Raw genomic sequence first — 7,984 nt, forward strand, 5'->3', positions numbered from 1 at the left:
ATCAATTTCATGATTGTTTAATTTCTGCCAGGATCAGGATCTAAAATGTAACATTGTACTGCTTTGGTTTCATCATTCTTTCAGAACCAACAATTTACACTATAAAAACAAGATCAAAACATATGACTTTCATCATTCATTCAGAAAACAAAAATTATTGCCACGACATCAATATAATAAATTAAATTCATAATAATTTCGAAATATGACTTTTTTCTTTTGAATTAAAACATTTTTCTTTTAAGAGAGGTGAAAGACTAATGGATTTTATTCATAGCTTTAAGGGCATGGTTACACACTAATGATCATGAGTAGAGACACAAAAACATAGATAAACATAACACTAAAACCGAAAACAGAAAGAAAATAAAGAACAAGGAATGAATCCACCTCTAGTGGCGTCTTCTTCTTGAAGACCAATGATGTTCTTCAACTCTTCTAGGTCCTTCCTTGCCTTTGTTGCTCCTCCCTCATAGCTCTTTGATCTTCTCTTATTCTTGGAGAGTGAGGGCGTGTTCATGGTTTCCATCCTTAGTTGTTCCACATTATGGCTCAGTCTTCTAAGGAGGTACTGAGTTGCTCCAATAGTTGTTAGAGGAAAGTGCATTCCATGAGGCATTTGTTGATGAACTTCCTCATGTTCTCCTTGGGGCCGTGAGAACTTCCCTTGTTGCTCCATCCTCTTCTTGGTGATGGCTTGTCTTCTTCAATGGAGACATCTCCATCTATGATAACTCCGGCTGAATAACATAGATGGCATATGAGGTGGGGGAAGGCTAGCCGTGCCATGTATGAAGGCTTGTCGGCTATTTTGTAGAGTTCATTGATATGACTTCATGAACTTCCACTTCCTCTCCAATATGATGCTATGAATCATGATGGCCCGATCCACAGTAACTTCAGATCGGTTGCTTGTAGGGATATGGAATCTTTGGATGAACTCCAACCATCCTCTAGCTACAGGCTTGAGGTCCAGTCTTCTTAGTTGGACTGGTTTGCCTTTGGAGTCTACTCTCCATTGGGCGCCTTCCACACAAATGTCCATTAGGACTTGTCCACCTTTGATAAGTTGACCCTTCTGTGTAGGGCGTTCATCACCTTGCATCATGGTAGATGAAACGCCAATCTCCATTTTCCGGACTGAAATCTAAGTATTTCCCCGAACCATTGTGATATAGTTCTTGGATTCGGGTCATACTTTGATCATGTTCCTAGTGATCATGCATTAGCATAGAACTCTTGAACCATCATATTCCGACTTGTTGCATGGGGTTGGTTATGACTTCCCACCTTTCTTTGGATCTCATGTCGGATTTCCGGATACTCATTCTTTTTGAGCTGAAAGACCTCGGATCACCTTCTTCTTTGCCAACATCATAGAAGTGGTCTTGGTGGCTCTTGGAGATGAATCTCCTTTTCCCATGACTCGGAAGTGGAAGCTTTTGCCTTCCCTTTTCCTTTCTTGAGGAACTCCGTCTTGGTGCCATTGATGGTGAATGAAAAATAAAAAGCTTAGGCTTTTTACCACACCAAACTTAAATTTGCTCGCCCTCGAGCAAGAAAGAAAAGAAGAGTAGAAGAAGAAGAAGAGGGGAATGTTTGGGGAGAAGTAAGAAGGGGGTTCGACTATATGAGAGAAGAAGAGGTTGTGTTGTGTGAAAATGAAGAAGAAAGGAAAGGTATTATAGGAGGGGGAGGGTTAGGTTTCGGCCATTTAGGTGGGAAAGGGTGGGAAATTAAATTTGAATGTAATGGAGGTAGTGGATTATGGGGAAAAGGAGGTTGATGTGAATGGTGCATGGTGTAATTGGGAAGAGGAATTGATGTGATTGGTGAAGGTTTTTGGGAAGGGTGACATTGAAAATGAGATTTGGATTAGGAGAGTGTGAATAGGATTAAAAGAAAAGGTAGGTGGGGATCCTGTGGGGTCCACAGATCCTGAGGTGGGGATCCTGTGGGGTCCACAGGTCCTGAGGTGAAAAGAAATACCATTCCTTCACCCTATAGGCGTGTAAATTGCCTTCATGCACCATTCTGGCGTTCAAACGCCCATTGGTGCATGTTCTGGGCGTTAAACGCCCATGTAATGCTTGTTTCTGGCGTTGAACGCCAGTTTCAAGCTTGTTTCTGGCGTCCAGCGCCAGATTGTCCTCTGTGTGCGCATCCTGGCGTTAAACGCCAAGATGTTGCTTGTTTTGGGCGTTCAGCGCCAGAAAGATGCTCTGTTCTGGCGTTGAACACCAGCCAGATGCATCTTCTGGGCGTTGAACGCCAGCCCGTGCGTCCTCCAGGGTGAAAAATTTTTTTTCTTCTGTTTTTGACTCTGTTTTTAATTTTTTGATTTTTTTCGTGACTCCTCATGATCATGTACCTAATTAAACATAAAAATAACAAAGAAACAAAACAAAATAAAATTAGATAAATAAAATTGGGTTGCCTCCCAACAAGCGCTTCTTTAATGTCAATAGCTTGACAGTGGCTCTCATGGAGCCACAAGATGATCAGGTCAATTTAGTGTGTTGTCTCCACACCAAACTTAGAGTTTGGACATGGAGTTTGAACACCAAACTTAGAGTTTGGTTGTGGCCTCATAACACCAAACTTAGAATTTGACTGTGTGGGCTCTTCTTGACCTTGAACTGAGAGAAGCTCTTCATGCTTACTCTCTTTTGTCACAGAGGGATGGCCATGTGCTTGAAACACAAGGTATTCCCCATTCAATTGAAGGACTAACTCTCCTCTGTTGACATCTATCACAGCTTCTGCTGTGGCTAGGAAAGGTCTTCCTAGGATGATGCATTCATCATCTTCCTTCCTAGTATCTAGGATTATGAAATCAGCAGGGATGTAAAAGTTTTCAACTTTTACTAGCACGTCCTCTACTGTTCCATAAGCTTGTCTTATGGACTTATCTGCCAATTGTAATGAGAACAAGGCAGGTTGTACCTCAATGATCCCTAGCATCTCCATCACAGAGAGTGGCATCAGATTTATTCCTGACCCAAGGTCACATAGAGCTTTTTCAAAGCTCATGGTGCCAATGGTGCAAGGTATTAAGAACTTGCCAGGATCTTGTTTCTTTTGAGGCAGAGTTTCCTGAATCCAAGTATCTAAGTCACTAATGAGCAAGGGAGGTTCACTTTCCCAAGTCTCATTACTAAATAACTTGGCATTCAGCTTCATGATAGCTCCTAAGTATTGAGCAACTTGCTCTCCAGTCACATCTTCATCCTCTTCAGAGGATGAATAATCTTCAGAGCTCATGAATGGCAGAAGGAGATTTAATGGAATCTCTATGGTCTCTAGGTGAGCCTCAGATTCCTCTGGATCCTTAATAGGAAACTCCTTTTTGCTTGAAGGACGTCCCAGGAGGTCTTCCTCACTGGGATTTTCGTCCTCCTCCTCCTTTGTGCATTCGGCCACTTTGATTAAATCAATGGCCTTGCACTCTCCTTTTGGGTTCTCTTCTGTATTACTTGGGAGAATACTGGGAGGAGTTTCAATAACTTTCTTACTCAGCTGGCCTACTTGTGCCTCCAAATTCTAATGGAAGATCTGGTTTCATTCATGAAACTGAAAGTGGCCTTTGACAGATCAGAGACTATATTAGCTAAATTAGAATTGTTTTGTTCAGCATTCTCTGTCTGTTGCTGAGAAGATGATGGATATGGCTTACTATTATTCAGCCTATTGCGTCCACCATTGTTGAAGCCTTGTTGAGGCTTTTGTTGATCCTTCCAGGAGAAATTTGGATGATTTCTCCATGATGGGTTATAGGTATTTCCATATGGTTCACCCAGATAATTAACCTCTGCCATGGCAGGGTTCTCAGGATCATAAGCTTCTTCAGAAGCTGCCTCTCTAGTACTGTTGGATGCATGTTGCAATCCATTCAGATTTTGAGAGATAATGTTGACCTGTTGAGTCAACATTTTGTTCTGAGCCAATATGGCATTCAGAGCATCAATTTCAAGAACTCCTTTCTTCTGAGGTACCCCATTGTTCACGGAATTCCTCTCAGAAGTATACATGAACTGGTTGTTTGCAACCATGTCAATGAGTTCTTGAGCCTCTTCAGGCGTTTTCTTCAGGTGAATAGATCCACCTGCAGAATGATCCAATGACATTTTTGAAAATTCAGAGAGGCCATAATAGAATATATCTAACATGGTCCATTCTGAAAACATGTCAGATGGACATCTTTTGGTCAACTGCTTATATCTTTCCCAGGCTTCATAGAGGGATTCACCATCTTTTTGTTTGAAGGTTTAAACATCCACTCTCAGCTTGCTCAGCTTTTGAGGAGGAAAGAATTTATCCAAGAAGGCAGTGACCAGCTTATCCCAGGAGTCCAGGCTATCCTTAGGTTGTGAATCCAACCATATTCTAGCTCTGTCTCTTACAGCAAAAGGGAAAAGCATGAGTCTGTAGACTTCAGGATCAACTCCATTCGTTTTTACAGTCTCACAGATCTGCAAGAACTCAGTTAAAAACTGATAAGGATCTTCAGATGGAAGTCCATAAAACTTGCAGTTTTGTTGCATTAATGCAACTAGGTGAGGCTTAAGCTCAAAGTTATTGGCTCCAATGGCAGGAATGGAGATGCTTCTTCCATCAAACTTGGATGTTGGCTTTGTGAAGTCACCAAGCATTCTCCTTGCATTATTATTATTATTTTCGGCTATCTCCTTCTCTTGTTCGAAAATTCCTGAAAGGTTGTTTCTGGATTGTTGTAATTTAGCTTCTCTTAATTTTCTCTTCAGAGTCCTTTCAGGTTCTGGATCAGCTTCAACAAGAGTGCCTTTATCCTTGTTCCTGCTCATAAGAAAGAGAAGAAAACAAGAAAAGAAAAAGGAATCCTCTATGTCACAGTATAGAGATTCCCTTATGTTAGAAGAAGAAGAAAGAGGTAGAAGAATGAAGAGGGATGAAGAAGAATTCGGATTTAGATGAAGAGAGGTGAAGAGAAGTGTTAGTAATTAAATAATTAAGTAGAAGAAGATAAGAGAAGAGAGAGAAGAATTCGAAAATAATTTTAAAAAGGGTTAGTGAATTTCGAAAATTAAAAATAAAATAAGTTTAAAATTAAAATTTAAAACAATTAAAAAGAATTTTGAAAAAGAGAGGGGAATTTTCGAAAATTAGAGAGGGAAAAGTAGTTAGGTGGTTTGAAAAAGATAAGAAACAAACAAGAAGTTAGTTAGTTGATTGAAAAAGATTTGAAATCAAAATTTGAAAAAGATAAGAAGATAAGAAGTTAGATAAGATATTTTGAAATCAAATTTTGAAAAAGATAAAATTTTGAAAAAGATAAGATAAAAGATAAAAAGATTTTAAGAAAAAGATATTTGAAAAAAAAAAATTAATTTTAAAATTACTTAACTAACAAGAAACTTCAAGATAAGATTCTAGAACTTAAAGATTGAACCTTTCTTAACAAGAAAGTAACAAACTTCAAATTTTGAACCAATCACATTACTTGTTAGTTAATTTTCGAAAATTTGATATAAAGATAAGAAAAAGATTTTTGAAAATATTTGAAAATTAATTTTGAAATTTCGAAATTATATAAAAAAAATGAAAAAGATATGATTTTGAAAAAGATTTTGAAAAGATAAGATTTTTAAAATTGAAATTTTGACTTGACTTGTAAGAAACAATTAATTTTAAAATTTTTGACCAAGTCAACCCAAAATTTCGAAATTTTGGAGGGAAATAAGGAAAAGGTATTTTTGATTTTTAAAAATTTAAAGAAAAACACAAAAATGACCCAAAACATGAAAATTTTGGATCAAGACACAAGATGCATGCAAGAATGCTATGAATGTCAAGATGAACACCAAGAACACTTTGAAGATCATGATGAACATCAAGAACATATTTTTGAAAAATTTTTGATGCAAAGAAAACATGCAAGACACCAAACTTAGAAATCTTTAATGCATGGAAAATATGAATGCAAAAGTGCACAAGAAAAACAAGGAAAGACACAAACAAGAAATCATCAAGATCAAACAAGAAGACTTGTCAAGAACAACTTGAAGATCATGAAGAACACTATGAATGCATGAGATTTTCGAAAAAAAATGCAAGAAAAATTTTTAAAGCATGCAATTGACACCAAACTTAAAAATTAACACAAGACTCAAACAAAAAACACAAAATATTTTTGATTTTTATGATTTTCTAATTTTTTTGTATTTTTATTAATTTTTTCGAAAATATAGTTTGGAAAAACGAAAAATAAAAAGAAAAATTTTTGAAAAAGATTTTGAAAAGAAAATTACCTAATCTGAGCAACAAGATGAACCGTCAGTTGTCCATACTCGAACAATCCCCGGCAACGGCGCCAAAAACTTGGTGGACGAAATTGTGATTCCTATTTCTTGTAATTGGATTTTAGAAATTGGCACTAGTGGACACAACTCCGTTCAACTAACCAGCAAGTGTACTGGGTCGTCCAAGTAATAAACCTTACGTGAGTAAGGGTCGAATCCACAGAGATTGTTGGTATGAAGCAAGCTATGGTCACCTTGCAAATCTCAGTCAGGCAGATTAAAAATGGTTTATGGGTTTTCGAATAATTAATAATAAAAAGAAGAAATAATAAAAGGGATAGAACACTTATGCAGATTTATTGGTGGGAATTTCAGATAAGCGGATGGAGATGCTGTAGAGCTCTTGGACGCCTGTTCTCCTACTCTTTCTACTCAGTCCTTCTTACTCCTTTCCATGGCAAGCTTTGTATAGGGGTTCACCATCAACTGTGGCTACTTTCATTCCTCACGGGAAAATATCCTGTGCGGCTGTCACTCGCACAGCTAACCAGTCTGGAGGCATCACCCATGGCTGATGGCTACATCCCATCCTCGCAGTGAAAACTATGCTAACGCACTCTGTCACAGTACGGCTAATCACCGGTTGGTTCCCGCTCCTACTGGAATAGAATCCCTCTTTTGCGTCTGTCACTAACGCCCAGCAGGTTAAAGTTTGAAGCACGTCACGGTCATTCATTACCGGAATCCTACTCGGAACACCACAGATAAGGTTGGACTTTCCGGATTCCCAGGATCCTACTCGGAATACCACAGACAAGGTGAGACTTTCTGGACCCTCATAAATGCCGCCATCTATCTAGCTTATACCACGAAGATTCTGTTGGGGAATCTAAGAGATACACATTCAAGCTCTGTTGCATGTAGAACGGACATGGTTGTCAATCACGCGCATTCATAAGTGAGAATGATAATGAGGGTAATCTGACTCATAACATTCATCATGTTCTTGGGTACGAATGAATATCTTGGAATAAGAATAAGAGAGATTTGAATAAAAGAAGATAGAATTTCATTAATACTTGAGGTACAGCAGAGCTCCACACCCTTAATCTATGGTGTGCAGAAACTCCACCGTTGAAAATACATAAGCAAAGAGTTCAGGCATGGCCGAATGGCCAGCCCTCTCTAACGTGATCACAGGATTCAAAATACAATCCAGGATGTCTAATACAATAGATAAATGTCCTATATATACTAGACTAGCTACTAGGGTTTACATGAGTAAGTAATTGATGCATAAATCCACTTCCGGGGCCCACTTGGTGTGTGCTTGGGCTGAGCTTGATTAATCCACGTGTAGAGGCATTTCTTGGCGTTAAACTTTGAGTTATGACGTGTTTTGGGCGTTTAACTCCGGATCATGACGTTTTTCTGGCGTTTAACTCCAGACAGCAGCGTGTACTTGGCGTTTAACGCCAAGTTACGTCATCATTCTTCGAATAAAGTATGGACTATTATATATTGCTGGAAAGCCCTGGATGTCTACTTTCCAACGCCGTTGAGAGCGCGCCAATTGGAGTTCTGTAGCTCCAGAAAATCCATTTCGAGTGCAGGGAGGTCAGATTCCAACAGCATCAGTAGTCCTTTTGTCAGCCTTCTTCAGAGTTTTGCTCAAATCCCTCAATTTCAGTCAGAATTTACCTGAA

At 38.7% G+C, this 7,984-nt stretch overlaps 1 non-coding gene across 1 annotated transcript; it reads left to right on the plus strand.

Annotated features, from left to right (window-relative positions):
- The first annotated feature begins 4,185 nt into the window (after positions 1–4,185).
- LOC112719180 (small nucleolar RNA R71) lies at positions 4,186–4,289 on the plus strand. The gene has a single exon (XR_003161493.1). It is a non-coding gene; the product is annotated as a small nucleolar RNA R71 (small nucleolar RNA).
- Positions 4,290–7,984: the final 3,695 nt, after the last annotated feature.

This window comes from Arachis hypogaea, chromosome 10 (genome assembly GCF_003086295.3).
Source record: "Arachis hypogaea cultivar Tifrunner chromosome 10, arahy.Tifrunner.gnm2.J5K5, whole genome shotgun sequence".
Classification (NCBI taxonomy): Eukaryota; Viridiplantae; Streptophyta; class Magnoliopsida; order Fabales; family Fabaceae; genus Arachis; species Arachis hypogaea.